This window comes from Micromesistius poutassou (genome assembly GCF_964030765.1).
Source record: "Micromesistius poutassou genome assembly, chromosome: 20".
In the NCBI taxonomy this organism is placed as follows: Eukaryota; Metazoa; Chordata; class Actinopteri; order Gadiformes; family Gadidae; genus Micromesistius; species Micromesistius poutassou.
Genome location: NC_140290.1, coordinates 2,070,694 through 2,089,838, shown reverse-complemented (window position 1 = coordinate 2,089,838; position 19,145 = coordinate 2,070,694). Strand labels below are relative to the sequence as shown.

The 19,145-nt window shown below is 43.4% G+C and overlaps 16 non-coding genes across 16 annotated transcripts; 13 read left to right on the top strand and 3 right to left on the bottom strand.

Annotated features, from left to right (window-relative positions):
• Positions 1–49: 49 nt before the first annotated feature.
• AC3HAE_036167 (transfer RNA proline (anticodon AGG)) lies at positions 50–121 on the top strand. Its single transcript has one exon. It is a non-coding gene; the product is annotated as a tRNA-Pro (tRNA).
• Positions 122–308: 187 nt separating this feature from the next.
• Positions 309–380, top strand: AC3HAE_036166 (transfer RNA glutamine (anticodon UUG)). The gene has a single exon. It is a non-coding gene; the product is annotated as a tRNA-Gln (tRNA).
• Positions 381–756: 376 nt separating this feature from the next.
• On the top strand, positions 757–828 carry AC3HAE_036165 (transfer RNA proline (anticodon UGG)). Its single transcript has one exon. It is a non-coding gene; the product is annotated as a tRNA-Pro (tRNA).
• A 1,038-nt stretch (positions 829–1,866) lies between these two features.
• Positions 1,867–1,938, top strand: AC3HAE_036164 (transfer RNA proline (anticodon AGG)). The gene has a single exon. It is a non-coding gene; the product is annotated as a tRNA-Pro (tRNA).
• Positions 1,939–2,125: 187 nt separating this feature from the next.
• AC3HAE_036163 (transfer RNA glutamine (anticodon UUG)) lies at positions 2,126–2,197 on the top strand. The gene has a single exon. It is a non-coding gene; the product is annotated as a tRNA-Gln (tRNA).
• A 2,058-nt stretch (positions 2,198–4,255) lies between these two features.
• On the bottom strand, positions 4,256–4,337 carry AC3HAE_035956 (transfer RNA leucine (anticodon UAG)). The gene has a single exon. It is a non-coding gene; the product is annotated as a tRNA-Leu (tRNA).
• A 424-nt stretch (positions 4,338–4,761) lies between these two features.
• AC3HAE_036162 (transfer RNA glutamine (anticodon UUG)) lies at positions 4,762–4,833 on the top strand. Its single transcript has one exon. It is a non-coding gene; the product is annotated as a tRNA-Gln (tRNA).
• A 376-nt stretch (positions 4,834–5,209) lies between these two features.
• AC3HAE_036161 (transfer RNA proline (anticodon UGG)) lies at positions 5,210–5,281 on the top strand. Its single transcript has one exon. It is a non-coding gene; the product is annotated as a tRNA-Pro (tRNA).
• Positions 5,282–6,072: 791 nt separating this feature from the next.
• Positions 6,073–6,154, bottom strand: AC3HAE_035833 (transfer RNA leucine (anticodon UAG)). Its single transcript has one exon. It is a non-coding gene; the product is annotated as a tRNA-Leu (tRNA).
• A 165-nt stretch (positions 6,155–6,319) lies between these two features.
• On the top strand, positions 6,320–6,391 carry AC3HAE_036160 (transfer RNA proline (anticodon AGG)). Its single transcript has one exon. It is a non-coding gene; the product is annotated as a tRNA-Pro (tRNA).
• Positions 6,392–6,578: 187 nt separating this feature from the next.
• On the top strand, positions 6,579–6,650 carry AC3HAE_036157 (transfer RNA glutamine (anticodon UUG)). Its single transcript has one exon. It is a non-coding gene; the product is annotated as a tRNA-Gln (tRNA).
• Positions 6,651–7,026: 376 nt separating this feature from the next.
• AC3HAE_036156 (transfer RNA proline (anticodon UGG)) lies at positions 7,027–7,098 on the top strand. The gene has a single exon. It is a non-coding gene; the product is annotated as a tRNA-Pro (tRNA).
• Positions 7,099–7,889: 791 nt separating this feature from the next.
• On the bottom strand, positions 7,890–7,971 carry AC3HAE_035504 (transfer RNA leucine (anticodon UAG)). Its single transcript has one exon. It is a non-coding gene; the product is annotated as a tRNA-Leu (tRNA).
• Positions 7,972–8,136: 165 nt separating this feature from the next.
• On the top strand, positions 8,137–8,208 carry AC3HAE_036155 (transfer RNA proline (anticodon AGG)). Its single transcript has one exon. It is a non-coding gene; the product is annotated as a tRNA-Pro (tRNA).
• A 187-nt stretch (positions 8,209–8,395) lies between these two features.
• On the top strand, positions 8,396–8,467 carry AC3HAE_036154 (transfer RNA glutamine (anticodon UUG)). Its single transcript has one exon. It is a non-coding gene; the product is annotated as a tRNA-Gln (tRNA).
• A 376-nt stretch (positions 8,468–8,843) lies between these two features.
• AC3HAE_036153 (transfer RNA proline (anticodon UGG)) lies at positions 8,844–8,915 on the top strand. The gene has a single exon. It is a non-coding gene; the product is annotated as a tRNA-Pro (tRNA).
• Positions 8,916–19,145: the final 10,230 nt, after the last annotated feature.

Here is a 19,145-nt window from a genome sequence, read left to right as displayed (position 1 = left end):
TTGGACAACTCTGAAACACTATATCACTGGACATCTCTCAAGATTTTGTGGCTCGTTGGTCTAGGGGTATGATTCTCGCTTAGGGTGCGAGAGGTCCCGGGTTCAAATCCCGGACGAGCCCTCAGTTTCTTGCTCAATGTTGTGCGCAGGCTTGAAGGATTCACCGTACGTTTCTTGCATTTCATCAGGACTCTCATTGAAATCCATTAAAACTTGCCGTTTTCTTGGCAGGCTAGTGAATAATTTTTTCCTTGGGTCTTAGTTGCCATCAACCCGCAAACCTGCTTTCATTCAGAGCAGTTGCAGAAGGTTCCATGGTGTAATGGTCAGCGCTCTGGACTTTGAATCCAGTGATCCGAGTTCAAATCTCGGTGGAGCCTTGGCGATAATACGGTCTTCCCAAAACAGCAGTATTCCGAGTAGCTTTCGTCTGTCTTGACAGTTTTGCTAGAGTACACCAGATAATTACACTCTGCAATGTTACACTACTCAAACGCTTCACAGGCGTCTTACTGATCACAACGTACACTCAGACTCCTTAGACGCACATTAAGGTTAGTCACCTATTCAACTTCGACTACTGCTTATGATCTAGCATTGATTCTCATTTGCATAATTCACTCCCAATTCGGTTAGTGGGGGTGAAAGATAAACAAAATGAGACCTTTTGTACGTCTTCAATTTTTCTCAAACGCTTGCGCCCCTGCTCATCATTTGACCAATTTCAGAAATTGACATATCAATCCTTTTAGATGTGGCTCGTTGGTCTAGGGGTATGATTCTCGCTTTGGGTGCGAGAGGTCCCGGGTTCAAATCCCGGACGAGCCCTCAGCTCTATGCTCAACGTTGTGCACAGTCCTTTGTGTCCATGGTTTGTCCCGACCTTTCTTGAAATGCTGAGGGACTCCCATATTATTCCCTTACACCAGGAAATACTCTTGGCAGGCTAGTGAATAGTATTTGTCTTTGGTTTTGGCTAGTTTTTGTCTTTGGTCTTAGTTGCCATCAACCCGCAACCCTGCTTTCATTGGTAATAAGACATATTGGAATATATCTTGAGGCAAATACAACAGGACAGGTCATTGCTGAAATGCAACGAGGAGTATGTATTTTCCACACTTTGGACAATGTTGTATTCATTAATTTATGTCACCGCAGGTTGAATGGTGTAATGGTCAGCACTCTGGACTTTGAATTCAGTGGACCGAGTTCATATCTCGGTGGAGCCTTGTAGATCTTACATTCTTCCCAAACAGACGGTATTCTGTGTATCTTTCGACGACATCTAACACTCTAGAATGTCCCACTACCCGAAACGCTATACAGGGACCTTCCTGCTCACAACGTACACTTGGACTCCTTAGGAGCACATTATGGTTAGTCACCTATTCAACTTTGACTACTGCTTATCATCTAGCATTGATTCTCATTTGCATAATTCACTCCCAATTGGGTAGGCGGGAATGAGAGATAAACGAGATGAGACCTTGTGTACGTCTTCAAGGAATGTTGTCTTTTTCTCGAGGGGATTCTAAGCATTTAAGAGAAACATTGTGAGTCCACGGTATTGCCATTTGAGAAATGCATTTCAAAATGCTCATCAAATACAGGTTATAGACTGGCAGTGGTGAGATTCGAACCCACTCCTCCTAAGAGACTGGAGCCTAAATCCAGCTCCTTGGACCGCTCGGCCACACTACCACATAGACGCCCCTCTCTTAATGGCCTTTCAAAATGATGCTTCAATGCAAATGGTTGACTGCCCTTGCAAGGATTTGAAACAATGCCTCCTTGAACTGGAGCCCACATCCAGCGCCTTGGACAACTCTGAAACACTATATCACGGGACATCTCTCAAGATTTTGTGGCTCGTTGGTCTAGGGGTATGATTCTCGCTTAGGGTGCGAGAGGTCCCGGGTTCAAATCCCGGACGAGCCCTCAGTTTCTTGCTCAATGTTGTGCGCAGGCTTGAAGGATTCACCGTACGTTTCTTGCATTTCATCAGGACTCTCATTGAAATCCATTAAACCTTGCCGTTTTCTTGGCAGGCTAGTGAATAATTTTGTCCTTGGGTCTTAGTTGCCATCAACACGCAAACCTGCTTTCATTCAGAGCAGTTACAGAAGGTTCCAAGGTGTAATGGTCAGCACTCTGGACTTTGAATCCAGTGATCCGAGTTCAAATCTCGGTGGAGCCTTGGCGATAATACGGTCTTCCCAAAACAGCAGTATTCCGAGTAGCTTTCGTCTGTCTTGACAGTTTTGCTAGAGTACACCAGATAATTACACTACTCAAACGCTTCACAGGCATCTTACTGATCACAACGTACACTCAGACTCCTTAGACGCACATTAAGGTTAGTCACCTATTCAACTTCGACTACTGCTTATGATCTAGCATTGATTCTCATTTGCATAATTCACTCCCAATTCGGTTAGTGGGGGTGAAAGATAAACAAAATGAGACCTTTTGTACGTCTTCAATTTTTCTCAAACGCTTGCGCCCCTGCTCATCATTTGACCAATTTCAGAAATTGACATATCAATCCTTTTAGATGTGGCTCGTTGGTCTAGGGCAGGGTTTCTCAACGGGGGCGGCAGCGCCCCCTGGGGGGCGTTCGTAGAACCTAGGGGGGCGCTGGGAACGAACACAGGGGACCTTTCATGGTTTTCAAATATTTTCGGTGCAAAAATAGGATAACTGAAATAAAAAGCCTATCTTCATATGGGTTTCTAACCCCTCTATCGTCTCATCTACCTTTTACTCTATGCTCAGTGCCGTCATGATCGCCATAGTAACGCCGATAAACAAACCCGCCTCATCGCAGTAGCGTGGTGCTTCAGAAACTGTTTCGCCCTCCCCCGACTTCCACTGGTTGGTTTGCGGGAAATGCAAAGCAAGCGGTGGATGGGGCATTACGCTACGCAACATGAATCTCATCCATATTACATAGTAAGGCAACATAAGACGTGAATAAAGCTAACTCCGCTTAGCATGCTAATTGTAAACAATATAATGTGCGCATTACGTGTAGACCACTGCAACGTCGCTCATTCACAAATTGAACCCAAGTTTGCGGGTTAACAGTTCAATAACCAATAAAAATGTACACAAGCACTGTTACGTATTAAACTTCAATAGCTCAATAATAAAACCTTTTAATAAAACTCTGAATACACATCTTCTTGTCCAGAAGAAACCAAAACGGCACAGAAGTTTTTTATTCAAGCAATGTAGCACGAGTTGGAGTGGAGTTGGTAATGGATATAGCCTACCTACGGGTGTCGCAATTAAAAAAAAAAAAAAAATTTTTTAACAATAATAATGGGGGGGGGGGGGGGGGGGGGGCGCCAGAGGATCAGGGTAAGGTAAGGGGGGCGTTTGCTCAAAAAAGGTTGAGAAACACTGGTCTAGGGGTATGATTCTCGCTTTGGGTGCGAGAGGTCCCGGGTTCAAATCCCGGACGAGCCCTCAGCTCTATGCTCAACGTTGTGCACAGTCCTTTGTGTCCATGGTTTGTCCCGACCTTTCTTGAAATGCTGAGGGACTCCCATATTATTCACTCACAATACTCTTGGCAGGCTAGTGAATAGTATTTGTCTTTGGTTTTGGCTAGTTTTTGTCTTTGGTCTTAGTTGCCATCAACCCGCAACCCTGCTTTCATTGGTAATAAGACATATTGGAATATATCTTGAGGCAAATACAACAGGACAGGTCATTGCTGAAATGCAACGAGGAGTATGTATTTTCCACACTTTGGACAATGTTGTATTCATTAATTTATGTCACCGCAGGTTGAATGGTGTAATGGTCAGCACTCTGGACTTTGAATTCAGTGGACCGAGTTCATATCTCGGTGGAGCCTTGTAGATCTTACATTCTTCCCAAACAGACGGTATTCTGTGTATCTTTCGACGACATCTAACACTCTAGAATGTCCCACTACCCGAAACGCTATACAGGGACCTTCCTGCTCACAACGTACACTTGGACTCCTTAGGAGCACATTATGGTTAGTCACCTATTCAACTTTGACTACTGCTTATCATCTAGCATTGATTCTCATTTGCATAATTCACTCCCAATTGGGTAGGCGGGAATGAGAGTTAAACGAGATGAGACCTTGTGTACGTCTTCAAGGAATGTTGTCTTTTTCTCGTGGGGATTCTAAGCATTTAAGAGAAACATTGTGAGTCCACGGTATTGCCATTTGAGAAATGCATTTCAAATTGCTCATCAAATACAGGTTGTAGACTGGCAGTGGTTGGATTCGAACCCACGCCTCCTAAGAGACTGGAGCCTAAATCCAGCGCCTTGGACCGCTCGGCCACACTACCACATAGACGCCCCTCTCTTAATGGCCTTTCAAAATGATGCTTCAATGCAAATGGTTGACTGCCCTTGCAAGGATTTGAAACAATGCCTCCTTGAACTGGAGCCCACATCCAGCGCCTTGGACAACTCTGAAACACTATATCACGGGACATCTCTCAAGTTTTTGTGGCTCGTTGGTCTAGGGGTCTGATTCTCGCTTAGGGTGCGAGTGGTCCCAGGTTCAAATCCCGGACGAGCCCTCAGATTCTTGCTCAATGTTGTGCGCAGGCTTGAAGGATTCACCGTACGTTTCTTGCATTTCATCAGGACTCTCATTGAAATCCATTAAACCTTGCCGTTTTCTTGGCAGGCTAGTGAATAATTTTGTCCTTGGGTCTTAGTTGCCATCAACCCGCAAACCTGCTTTCATTCAGTGCAGTTGCAGAAGGTTCCATGGTGTAATGGTCAGCACTCTGGACTTTGAATCCAGTGATCCGAGTTCAAATCTCGGTGGAGCCTTGGCGATAATACGGTCTTCCCAAAACAGCAGTATTCCGAGTAGCTTTCGTCTGTCTTGACAGTTTTGCTAGAGTACACCAGATAATTACACTCTGCAATGTTACACTACTCAAACGCTTCACAGGCATCTTACTGATCACAACGTACACTCAGACTCCTTAGACGCACATTAAGGTTAGTCACCTATTCAACTTTGACTACTGCTTATGATCTAGCATTGATTCTCATTTGCATAATTCACTCCCAATTCGGTTAGTGGGGGTGAAAGATAAACAAAATGAGACCTTTTGTACGTCTTCAATTTTTCTCAAACGCTTGCGCCCCTGCTCATCATTTGACCGATTTCAGAAATTGACATATCAATCCTTTTAGATGTGGCTCGTTGGTCTAGGGGTATGATTCTCGCTTTGGGTGCGAGAGGTCCTGGGTTCAAATCCTGGACGAGCCCTCAGCTCTATGCTCAACGTTGTGCACAGTCCTTTGTGTCCATGGTTTGTCCCGACCTTTCTTGAAATGCTGAGGGACTCCCATATTATTCCCTTACACCAGGAAATACTCTTGGCAGGCTAGTGAATAGTATTTGTCTTTGGTTTTGGCTAGTTTTTGTCTTTGGTCTTAGTTGCCATCAACCCGCAACCCTGCTTTCATTGGTAATAAGACATATTGGAATATATCTTGAGGCAAATACAACAGGACAGGTCATTGCTGAAATGCAACGAGGAGTATGTATTTTCCACACTTTGGACAATGTTGTATTCATTAATTTATGTCACCGCAGGTTGAATGGTGTAATGGTCAGCACTCTGGACTTTGAATTCAGTGGACCGAGTTCATATCTCGGTGGAGCCTTGTAGATCTTACATTCTTCCCAAACAGACGGTATTCTGCGTATCTTTCGACGACATCTAACACTCTAGAATGTCCCACTACCCGAAACGCTATACAGGGACCTTCCTGCTCACAACGTACACTTGGACTCCTTAGGAGCACATTATGGTTAGTCACCTATTCAACTTTGACTACTGCTTATCATCTAGCATTGATTCTCATTTGCATAATTCACTCCCAATTGGGTAGGCGGGAATGAGAGATAAACGAGATGAGACCTTGTGTACGTCTTCAAGGAATGTTGTCTTTTTCTCGAGGGGATTCTAAGCATTTAAGAGAAACATTGTGAGTCCACGGTATTGCCATTTGAGAAATGCATTTCAAATTGCTCATCAAATACAGGTTGTAGACTGGCAGTGGTGGGATTCGAACCCACGCCTCCTAAGAGACTGGAGCCTAAATCCAGCGCCTTGGACCGCTCGGCCACACTACCACATAGACGGCCCTCTCTTAATGGCCTTTCAAAATGATGCTTCAATGCAAATGGTTGACTGCCCTTGCAAGGATTTGAAACAATGCCTCCTTGAACTGGAGCCCACATCCAGCGCCTTGGACAACTCTGAAACACTATATCACGGGACATCTGTCAATATTTTGTGGCTCGTTGGTCTAGGGGTATGATTCTCGCTTAGGGTGCGAGAGGTCCCGGGTTCAAATCCCGGACGAGCCCTCAGTTTCTTGCTCAATGTTCTGCGCAGGCTTGAAGGATTCACCGTACGTTTCTTGCATTTCATCAGGACTCTCATTGAAATCCATTAAACCTGCCCGTTTTCTTGGCAGGCTAGTGAATAATTTTGTCCTTGGGTCTTAGTTGCCATCAACCCGCAAACCTGCTTTCATTCAGTGCAGTTGCAAAAGGTTCCATGGTGTAATGGTCAGCACTCTGGACTTTGAATCCAGTGATCCGAGTTCAAAACTCGGTGGAGCCTTGGCGATAATACGGTCTTCCCAAAACAGCAGTATTCCGAGTAGCTTTCGTCTGTCTTGACAGTTTTGCTAGAGTACACCAGCTAATTACACTCTGCAATGTTACACTACTCAAACGCTTCACAGGCATCTTACTGATCACAACGTACACTCAGACTCCTTAGACGCACATTAAGGTTAGTCACCTATTCAACTTCGACTACTGCTTATGATCTAGCATTGATTCTCATTTGCATAATTCACTCCCAATTCGGTTAGTGGGGGTGAAAGATAAACAAAATGAGACCTTTTGTACGTCTTCAATTTTTCTCAAACGCTTGCGCCCCTGCTCATCATTTGACCGATTTCAGAAATTGACATATCAATCCTTTTAGATGTGGCTCGTTGGTCTAGGGGTATGATTCTCGCTTTGGGTGCGAGAGGTCCTGGGTTCAAATCCTGGACGAGCCCTCAGCTCTATGCTCAACGTTGTGCACAGTCCTTTGTGTCCATGGTTTGTCCCGACCTTTCTTGAAATGCTGAGGGACTCCCATATTATTCCCTTACACCAGGAAATACTCTTGGCAGGCTAGTGAATAGTATTTGTCTTTGGTTTTGGCTAGTTTTTGTCTTTGGTCTTAGTTGCCATCAACCCGCAACCCTGCTTTCATTGGTAATAAGACATATTGGAATATATCTTGAGGCAAATACAACAGGACAGGTCATTGCTGAAATGCAACGAGGAGTATGTATTTTCCACACTTTGGACAATGTTGTATTCATTAATTTATGTCACCGCAGGTTGAATGGTGTAATGGTCAGCACTCTGGACTTTGAATTCAGTGGACCGAGTTCATATCTCGGTGGAGCCTTGTAGATCTTACATTCTTCCCAAACAGACGGTATTCTGCGTATCTTTCGACGACATCTAACACTCTAGAATGTCCCACTACCCGAAACGCTATACAGGGACCTTCCTGCTCACAACGTACACTTGGACTCCTTAGGAGCACATTATGGTTAGTCACCTATTCAACTTTGACTACTGCTTATCATCTAGCATTGATTCTCATTTGCATAATTCACTCCCAATTGGGTAGGCGGGAATGAGAGATAAACGAGATGAGACCTTGTGTACGTCTTCAAGGAATGTTGTCTTTTTCTCGAGGGGATTCTAAGCATTTAAGAGAAACATTGTGAGTCCACGGTATTGCCATTTGAGAAATGCATTTCAAATTGCTCATCAAATACAGGTTGTAGACTGGCAGTGGTGGGATTCGAACCCACGCCTCCTAAGAGACTGGAGCCTAAATCCAGCGCCTTGGACCGCTCGGCCACACTACCACATAGACGGCCCCCTCTTAATGGCCTTTCAAAATGATGCTTCAATGCAAATGGTTGACTGCCCTTGCAAGGATTTGAAACAATGCCTCCTTGAACTGGAGCCCACATCCAGCGCCTTGGACAACTCTGAAACACTATATCACGGGACATCTGTCAATATTTTGTGGCTCGTTGGTCTAGGGGTATGATTCTCGCTTAGGGTGCGAGAGGTCCCGGGTTCAAATCCCGGACGAGCCCTCAGTTTCTTGCTCAATGTTCTGCGCAGGCTTGAAGGATTCACCGTACGTTTCTTGCATTTCATCAGGACTCTCATTGAAATCCATTAAACCTGCCCGTTTTCTTGGCAGGCTAGTGAATAATTTTGTCCTTGGGTCTTAGTTGCCATCAACCCGCAAACCTGCTTTCATTCAGTGCAGTTGCAAAAGGTTCCATGGTGTAATGGTCAGCACTCTGGACTTTGAATCCAGTGATCCGAGTTCAAAACTCGGTGGAGCCTTGGCGATAATACGGTCTTCCCAAAACAGCAGTATTCCGAGTAGCTTTCGTCTGTCTTGACAGTTTTGCTAGAGTACACCAGCTAATTACACTCTGCAATGTTACACTACTCAAACGCTTCACAGGCATCTTACTGATCACAACGTACACTCAGACTCCTTAGACGCACATTAAGGTTAGTCACCTATTCAACTTCGACTACTGCTTATGATCTAGAATTGATTCTCATTTGCATAATTCACTCCCAATTCGGTTAGTGGGGGTGAAAGATAAACAAAATGAGACCTTTTGTACGTCTTCAATTTTTCTCAAACGCTTGCGCCCCTGCTCATCATTTGAACAATTTCAGAAATTGACATATCAATTCTTTTTGATGTGGCTCGTTGGTCTAGGGGTATGATTCTCGCTTTGGGTGCGAGAGGTCCCGGGTTCAAATCCCGGACGAGCCCTCAGCTCTATGCTCAACATTGTGCACAGTCCTTTGTGTCCATGGTTTGTCCCGACCTTTCTTGAAATGCTGAGGGACTCCCATATTATTCCCTTACACCAGGAAATACTCTTGGCAGGCTAGTGAATAGTATTTGTCTTTGGTTTTGGCTAGTTTTTGTCTTTGGTCTTAGTTGCCATCAACCCGCAACCCTGCTTTCATTGGTAATAAGACATATTGGAATATATCTTGAGGCAAATACAACAGGACAGGTCATTGCTGAAATGCAACGAGGAGTATGTATTTTCCACACTTTGGACAATGTTGTATTCATTCATTTATGTCATCGTAGGTTGAATGGTGTAATGGTCAGCACTCTGGACTTTGATTTCAGTGGACCGAGTTCATATCTCGGTGGAGCCTTGTAGATCTTACATTCTTCCCAAACAGACAGTATTCTGAGTATCTTTCGACGACATCGTCTCTCTGACTGATTTCCTGGAGTGCACCAGATAATAACACTCTAGAATGTCCCACTACCCAAACGCTATACAGGGATCTGCCTGCTCACAACGTACACTTGGACTCCTTAGGAGCACATTATGGTTAGTCACCTATTCAACTCCCACATCCAGCGCCTTGGACAACTCTGAAACACTATATCACGGGACATCTCGCAAGCGTTTGTGGCTCGTTGGTCTAGGGCAGTGTTTCTCAACCTTTTTTGAGCAAACGCCCCCCTTACCTTACCCTGATCCTCTGGCGCCCCCCATTATTGTTAATTTTGTTTAAAAGAAATTGCGACACCCGTGGGTAGGCTATATCCATTACCAACTCCACTCCAACTCGTGCTACATCGCTTGAATTAAAAAAAAAAAAAAAAAGCCATCTGTGCCGTTTTGGTTTCTTCTGGACAAGAAAATGTGTATTCAGAGTTTTATTAAAAGGTTTTATTATTGAGCTATTGAAGTTTAATACGTAACAGTACTTGTGTACATTTTTATCGGTTATTGAACTGTTAACCCGCGAACTTGGGTTCAATATGTACACGAAAGACTCCCTTTGTTTACGTGACGTTGCCTAGCAACGCTCATGTGCATGTGCAGCCTTTATCCGCTTCGTTCTGAGAGTAGCACGTTTGCGGCCAAATAGTAATTAAAGTAGTTTGTTACTATACAAGTTAAGCGCCTTTAACATGAGTGTTAAATGCGTATGTGCCGGTTGGTGTGCGTACCTAAAAAAGTGTTTATCGGTTCGCAGACGTAATGAGAGATGTTGCAGTGGTCTACATGTAATGCGCACGTTCTATTCTATTGTTTACAATACAATCCCCGAAGAGGACGGAGGGGTTTCATCGATGGTCTATGTTCCCTAGGGAACTTAAAGGCCTAACAAACTAACTAACTATTGTTTACTCCGCTTAGCATGCTAAGCGGAGTTAGCTTTATTCACGTCTTATGTTGATTCATGTTGCTTAGTGTAATGCCCCATCCACCGCTTGCTTTGCATGTCCCGCAAACCAACCAGTGGAAGTCAGGGGAGGGCGAAATAGTTTCGGAAAGCACCACGCTACTGCGATGAGGTGGATTTGTTTATCGGCGTTACTATAGCGATCATGACGGTACTGAGCATAAAGTAAAAAGTAGATAATACGATAGAGGGGTTAGAAACCCATATGAAGATAGGCTTTTTATTTCAGTTATCCTATTTTTGCACCGAAAATATTTGAAAACCGTGAAAGTTTAAAAAGTTAAAAATAATTACTTCTACACAAGCAAAGTTGTGACGCTCCCGTGTTCGTTCCCAGCGCCCCCCTAGGTTCTACGAACGCCCCCCAGGGGGCGCTGCCGCCCCCGTTGAGAAACCCTGGTCTAGGGGTATGATTCTCGCTTAGGGTTCGAGAGTTCCCGGGTTCAAATCCTGGATGAGCCCTCAGTATCTTGCTCAATGTTGTGCGCAGGTTTGAAGGATTCACCATATGTTTCTTGCATTTCATCAGGACTCTCATTGAAATCCATTAAACCTGGCTGTGACTTGTTACTTGACTTCAACACACGAGGAATCTGAGCAAGCCTTCACCGGTGAACCGGCTGTTGCATCTTAATTGGCTATTAAGTGTACATATGTCACGGAAACTTTGGTTCCTACCTAATGTGGCGATCTCAATATATTAAAACAAATTGAATACATAAATATAAACAAAAAACATTAAATAATGACAAATAATATTCATGGAAGTTAAACTCCCACCAAATGACAACTGTCATTTCACTTCACAATATAAACATTTTCACACTTTTATTTCAACCTTATAGTATACTATAAACCTTAAAGTATACCAAAATACTGTACTTGAAATGAAAAGGATGACTGAAATGGAAACCTTTAAATTGAGGCCAAGTCCACACGTACCAAAACAATCTTTTTTCCCCCCCGTTTTCCCTGGCATCGTATCAAGAACATTTGCATCCACACGGATCCATCTCAATACGACTCAACACGCTACTTCATGTTCCAGGCGTATAGGTGGTGCTGTTTTAGTTTTAGAAATTCACCGGAAACGGTCACTCAAGTAATAAAGCGTTAACGCAACCCTTTTGATCGTCTCAATTGGCGCACGCATGGCTGTTGTTTGTTTGTAAAATGTGGCTTATGTGGTTGTCCATCAGTCTTTTTTGCTCAGCGTGGTGGCACAGGAGCATAATATTTTGCGTAGTGGTGGGCCATTATCGGCGTTAACGTGCTGCGTTAACGCAAGACTCTTATCGGGCGATAATCTATTCTCAAAGTTGAACTAACCAGAAGCTGAGTGTTTAATAAAATATACTGTCCATAATCGCGCCATATGCTGGAGACAATGTAGCAATGATAATAGAAACAACTTGGGTGAGCGATGACACGTTTTGGGTTGATCGTGACATCAAAGCGTTGAAATAGTTGGTGTTGTTGTTGTTGTAATAATCCAAATCTTCCTCCGAGCTACCCGCCTTGGTACGGTGGTAGGCGGACGCTTACCAGCCGTCTGCCGTCAACGCCGCCCCCGCCGCCGCCCCGGCTGCCGTGACGCGCACCGGAGACGAGCGTGCCGTGGACCTGTAGCGAGAGCGCGTCCTGGCGCCGTTATATTTTCCCGCGTTTGAGTTTGTGATAGTAAGCGTGTAGTAAGTTATACTAGAGTTTGTGATGCATTTTGGAAACAGGAGATGAGCCCCTGGTCTAATGCGCCACCTGGCTTGAGAAACCCGTTCTCAAAGATTTACTTTTAGTCATTATTTAGGTAGCACACACATATTATGAATGCCTTCGGCAGAGTTCAAATGAGCCATTTTAATCTAGATTAATCTAGATTAATTCCAAGATTAATCTAGATTAATCTAGATTAATTCCAAGATTAATCTAGATTAATCTAGATTAAAAAAATTAATCTATGCCCACCACTAATTTTGCGATAGTAACCCTAATAGGCACAATATCTTCTCCAGCAGGAACACGAGCATGTAGTCGGCCATTGTTGTTGTTATGAGACGTCGTCACAGGTTACAAGAGGTTACGCTCGAGGGGTGTGGCGATGACATCATCGAAACGCAAGTATGCGTATTGGCCGTCCAGACGAACACTCAAGGGCTGTGTTTGTGAATTTATTCACCCTGGGACCAGGTTTCAGAAAAGTCAGTTTGCATGCGATGCATTTACAGGATTCGTTTGGACGATCGGCCAAAACGATGCAAAACATCTGTGTTTAAACCAAAAAGCGTCTCCGTGTGGATGGCCCCTGAGTCTGCTTCAAGCAGTAGAACAGTCTTATGTACAGGTCTATTTAGGTAGGCAGGCTTAGAAGTGTGTCTTCCCTGGCTGTCTAAGGTTGGGTCACTGACTAACAGTTTCACTTTCCTAACCTTTCCATCAGTGCTTGGATACACTTCTGTCACTCTTGCTAATCTCCATTTATTACGTGGAGAACTGTCCTCCTGAATGATAACAATGTCGTTAACCTTTGTATCTCTCTTGTCCTTTTGCCATAATTTGTCTTTGCTGAAGATTAAGAAGATACTCCTTCTTCCACCTTTTCCAAAAATCATTTGCCAAAAACTAGACTTGGCGCCATCTTTTGCGCAGGTAGAGATCCTGACTCACAAACTCACCAGGCGGCAGGAATATTATGTGAGACTTCATCATAAGAATGTGATTGGGCGTTAGGGGTTCAAGGCTTGTTGGGTCATTTAAGTGCTCTGTTGTGAGAGGTCTGCTATTTATAATAGCCATAACTTCATAGAAGAAGGTTCTGAGTGAGGTACTGTCCAGTCTCTTAGCTGATTGGTCAAGGATTGCAGTTAAGACACTTCTGATCATCCGTATTTGCCTCTCCCATACACCTCCCATGTGGCTCGATGATGGGAAGTTCATTATGAACTCACATCCATGTTCCTTAATCTGATCATGATCCAAATCCTTCATAGCCTTCATGAACTCTCCTTTTGCACCTACAAAGTTTGTGCCTTGATCACATCTCAACTCTGTTACATGTCTGCGTAAAGCGATGAATGCACGCAATGCATTGATAAATGCATCTGTAGTAAGGTCATCAAGCATCTCAATATGTATGGCTCTAGAACACATACAGGTAAAGAGAAGACCATACTTCTTCAGTTCCTTTCTTGCCTCTTTTACATAGAACGGTCCGAAGCAGTCTATGCCACAATATGTGAATAGTGGAGTCATTTCCATTCTGTCTTCCGGCAAATCTGCCATTTTAGGATCTTGTGTGTTCTTTCTGTACTTTCTGCATGTTGTGCACTTGTAAATATGTGAGGCAACTGCACCGCTGGATGCGATGATCAAAATTCCATTGGATCTCAACTCGTTGGCAGTTATTCCTCTTCCTTGGTGATGCACCTTTTCATGGAAGTGCTTTATAAGCAACAAAACGCTTGTCAAACGTCCTCCGACCCTGAGCACACCATGCTCATCGACAAATGGACTTAGTTTGTGTAGCTTGTTGACTTTGTCTTTGGGTTTTACTTCCTTTCCTTGCTTTAATCCTTTCACTGCTGAAAGCTTCTCCTTGAACCAACTTGATGAACAGTTCTGCTTCCTGTCTTTCTTCAATACTTGTGGCTTCACTTTCTTTAGGTTTGTTGCCCTTGATTTGCTTAGCATGGCGCTTCAGACAAGCAATAGCCTTGACAGCTCTTTTCCAGTCAGAGAACTTTGTTAGGCGGTCTACCAATGACCTCTCGTCCTTCGTCTTGGTGTTGAGCACCTGGACCTTTCGAAGTTCCGGATCATCCTCCCTGACTTCTCCCACCATAACATCTCCTCCTCCTCTTGGTAGCTTGCTTTTCCACAGAAAATCTGGGCCAGTGAACCAATTTGAAGCAACGAGCTGATTCACCGACAGACCTCTTGAAGCATGATCTGCCGGATTATCTTCTGTTGGAACGAAGTGCCATTGTTTGGGATCTGTGGTGGACTTGATTCTTTGGACTCTGTTTGCGACAAACACATGAAACCGTCTGGCATCATTGTTTATATATCCGAGGACAACTTTTGAGTCAGTCCAAAAATGTTCTTGAAGATCCTCTATTTCGAGCTAGTTTCTGAGCATAACACTCATCCTGGCTGCAACCACTGCTGCAGATAACTCAAGGCGTGGCACTGTGGTTACCTTGGTAGGAGCAACGCGTGCTTTTCCCATGACAAGCGAGCAATGAACATCTCCACTGACAGCGACTGTTCTGAGGTAAGTACATTCCCCATAACCGGTGACACTGGCGTCTGCGAAGTGGTGAAGTTCATACTGCTTGACATCTGTGAAGCTAGCTGGTATATAGCACCTTCTGATCCTTACATTAGACAAGTTTCGAAGATCTTGTAGCCATATTTCCAACTTCGCTCTTAGTTCTTCTGGGAGTGGCTCATCCCAAGCTACTTTGTCTCGGCACAGATGTTGTAAGATCTGCTTTCCACAGAGGATAAAAGGCGATACAAACCCCAATGGATCGTAGATTGAAGCTACTGTGGAAAGCACTCCTCTTCTGGTAGTTGGGTTCTCCTTGACAGTCACTCTGAACTGGAAGTCATCAGAGGATACATACCATTGAACGCCAAGAGCTCTTTCCATGAGTGGCTCTCCCAAGGCCATATCCATGTCCTTGACACTTTCAGCACACTCTTCCTTCGGTATTGACTTCAGCACCTCCTTGCTGTTGGAGATGAACTTGTGTAGTCTGAGGTTGCCTGTGCTGCAAAGCTCTCTAGCTTCCTTGATTAGCTGGATTGCTTCCTCGTCAGACGTTGCACACACCAGTCCATCGTCAACATAAAAATTCCTTTGGATGAACTTAACAGTGCTCGGGTTAAATTTATCCTGACCTTGAGCGGCTAGATGCTTAAGTCCAAAATTGGCACAGCCAGTTGAGGAGGCTGCCCCAAATAGGTGAACTTTCATCCGATAAATTGAGGGTGGAGACTCTAGATCACCGTTCTCCCACCATAAGAACCTAAGGTAATCTTGGTGTCAACCTGATCTCACAGAAATGCGTGAAATGACCACGAACACCTAGTACCAGATTCCGTGCTCCTTTCACGTAATGTGTTAAAATTACGTGAAAAGGAGCACGGAAACAGTCTCCACTGAAAGCCAATGAGTCCAAATTCCGTGAGATGGCCACGCAAACCGTGTCGTGGTGGATGCACGCATTTTCAGCTTCAAAGACGTCACGCTGTGGGTGGTGTTTCAGATCCCGGAAGTGCAAATGTAGACTAATTGATATTGTTAAAAAAGATCGGATTATTAGCCATAACGCTGTAACCATCCAAGACAGACTGTGTAACGATGGTATGTGCTTCTTTCGAGTCCAAAAGCCCCGTGTAATATCAACTTCATTTTAAGAAAACACATTTTATTGTCAATGTCATATCACGGAGAAGCACTACATTACCCATAATCCTCATGTTTATCTGTGACCAGCAAATACAAATAAAACAAATTGAGCTTTCATCATATTTTCTTAGTAACTAAAATGTCCTTTTTGTTTTCCACATTGAATTTTCATTTTTAATTCAATGAGTGAAATTTTCTTTTCTTTTTTTAAATCTGAAAAACACCGGCGTTGCCTGTCGCCTTGGTAACGCACACTCACACACACACACACACACACACACACACACACACACACACGCAAACCGTGTCGTGGTGGATACACGGATACTGATCCAGGAAGTGTGATTTCTTTTTTTTTTATTAACTTTTTTATTTTTCGTCCTTTTTTTTTCTTCCTGTTTTTTTTTTCTTTCTTGAGGCTTATCCTGGAAGTGCAGATGTTTTTATTTTATTTTTCATTTTATTCCCTTTGTTTTTCTTAATACCTGAAATGTTCGCCGTTACTAGGGCAACGGAGATTTCCGCTTTGCGCCATCCAGCCTTTTCACTCTCCACTCGGCCACAGTAAGTAGGTATCCCGCCAAATAAGGTGCCTAAGGGTTGTTTATTTGTTCAAAACACACTTATATAAATGTATTTCTTCAGTTTTAGCAAAGTGGTTGTAGCGTTTTAACTGTGGAGCTCAGTTTGAGTTTGTTAATATGATTTACAATGCAAATCTTAGAAGTTTACAGTAACTTCGCCGCCGTGGATGGGTTTCATTGACGTTACCATTCATAAACTGACGTATCGTTAATAAAACGCCGTGACAGAATTTTTAAAGCAGCATTTATTTTACTGAACCGTTTATTATACGGACTAAAAGTAAACAGAATATGCTATTTCCGAGTGTCCATGAATGCATCAAGGGCCAGTATTCAGAATGTCGCCATCTTCAGGTTGATTCATAAAACTTCACGTTTGGCCTCAAAACAACAACAGCCTACCTACTGCCCATTACATTAAAAAAGAGAAAATTCCCTGGCACATGAGGGGATATTTAAAAAAAATACAAGTATTTTCTACAGCAAGGTATGGATGTGATATTACACTGCAGCAGAAGCAGAGAAGAGCAGACTTCCCTCAAACATAATGATGTAGGGTAATCTGCAAAAAATGTAGATCTATAACAGGGCAGTTTAGATGTAGATGATTCTTTCCACTGGATTTGATTAGTTAGCGGGGACTCACCCAATTTTCCATTCATGACACTGTAGAGAGGTTGCTCAAAGTCACAAATAAAAAAGAGAAGAGATTACAATGAGGAAAGAAATAACTACAGCTACTTGCTTTTCTCAGTGTGAATACCGTATGCTGTCTGATGAATACAGTAGCCTAAGGATTGTTTTGTTTTTAAAATACATTTGGGAAAATGATGAATGATCCCTTATTTGCAAACCTCTCTAATAGTGTTTTCTCTCTCTCTTTTTTGCAGCTTCATTGCAACATTTCCACATTTCCATTGACAAACACAACAAACACACACACACACACACACACACACACAGGTAACCAACGGCACTTTTAAGAGCCTTTCTGTATTGTTTGTATTAACACCATCTTGTGTCTGTATTGTATTGTATTCATTTTTTTGTTTGTTTGTTTGTTTATAGTTCGTGTTAGTTTTTGTGTTTTTGTCCTTTTGGCAATGCCTGGGGGGTCGTTAAAAAAGACCTGCCCTAACTGTGGCCAAAAAATATATAATGGTTGCAAGGTTTGCAATTTATGCAAAGCCCCGCAACCACAAAAAGTAAGGCAGAAAAAAAAGCTGGAGAAGTTCCAGAACAAGGCCAGTGACTGGTGTGCGTCAGTCAGTGCTTTAAGTGGAAAGAAATAAGTGCCGGTACTCCCCTTATACAACTGTTGCCAGGTAAATTGGGCGGTGGGCGGTGGGCAGTGGGCGGTCGGTTCCGGCAGATCATTAAGTGATATATTCAAATACTAAAACATGATGCTGATTTTTAAAAAGAAAATTATTTTATTGAACTTTCAACTTTCCAGACAAATTATATTTGTTCACTTGCATGTGGCCCAAGGGAGGTTTTCAGGGGAGCAGTCCTCAAGTAGCATACAGGCTGATGCACAATCAGTCCGGGTTCTCTTTTGGCCTTTTTGGAGCTACGCCAACATAACGAGGTTCGCTACACCATCTGACTCAGCCGGCAAATGACTAGCGTTGTTGTTTGCATTCAGCGCCGCCGTCCATGAGATTTTACGTCACGTCCTTTCCGACCAGCAAACTCGACTCGCGAGACTTGCTCTCACCATAGAAACCCGTCTTTGTTCTCGCGAGGGGGGAGTGCGGTGCGTACCAGTGCACACTGGGAAATGTAGTTATAGCCATAGGAGTGTGAACCGCAAAGAGAGAAATAGAAAAGGACAGCGTACTGTGAGCCCATGGGAAGTCCCGGTACGCCGTAAAAAGTCCCGGTACGCCAGAGGCTAAAATTGAGAAGTGCCGGTACTCCGTACCGGTGCGTACCGGCCCACTTAAAGCACTGGCGTCAGTGACAAAAAACAACCTGAAGTCACATATCATCGACGATGACACAGCCATTTTGGTATTTAGTGTACACAACATACTCATTGACCAATAGTGTAAAAATCTTTTCTTTATTGCTTTGACATAGAGAAATGAAGGAACTGGTATTCATTGCTTCACATCCAGTCTATTACTGTAACGTTACCATAATGAAAATCTGTTGTTGTTTTTTTTTTTTTTTTTTCAAGCAGACCTATTCGGCCCAAGACTTGGATTAAAATCTCACATTTATCCACCAAAACATATAAGAATTAAAAGAAAGATATCTGTAAAATACAGTTTGGGTATGGATTGATCTCTTTTCTTCTCAACAAATTGTTTTCCAGCTTGAGAAGTTGCACACCCTGGGCCTAAAGCCTCTGCTGCTGATTGCGAAGCAAAAATCTACATCAGTAATGATGCCCCAGAAGGTGCAGCTGAGCACAGGAGCAAAGACCTGCCTCCAGAATATGGAGGAAATCTTTGCTTTGATGCTTGAAGGTGAGATTGTACAGCACGTACTGTATTAAATGACACCATTTACAGTATCTCACAAAAGTGACTACACCCCTCGCATTTTAGCAAATATTTCATTATATCTTTTCACGGGACAACTCTAAAGACTTGACACTTTTATACAATGTAAAGTAGTCAGTGTACAGCTTGTCTAACAGTGTAAATTTGCTGTCCTGTCAAAACAACTCGACACACAGCCATTAATGTCTAAAAAACTGCAAACAAAAGTGAGTACAGTACATCCCTGAGTGAAAATGTCCAAATCATGCCCAAAGTGTCATTTTTTTGTATGG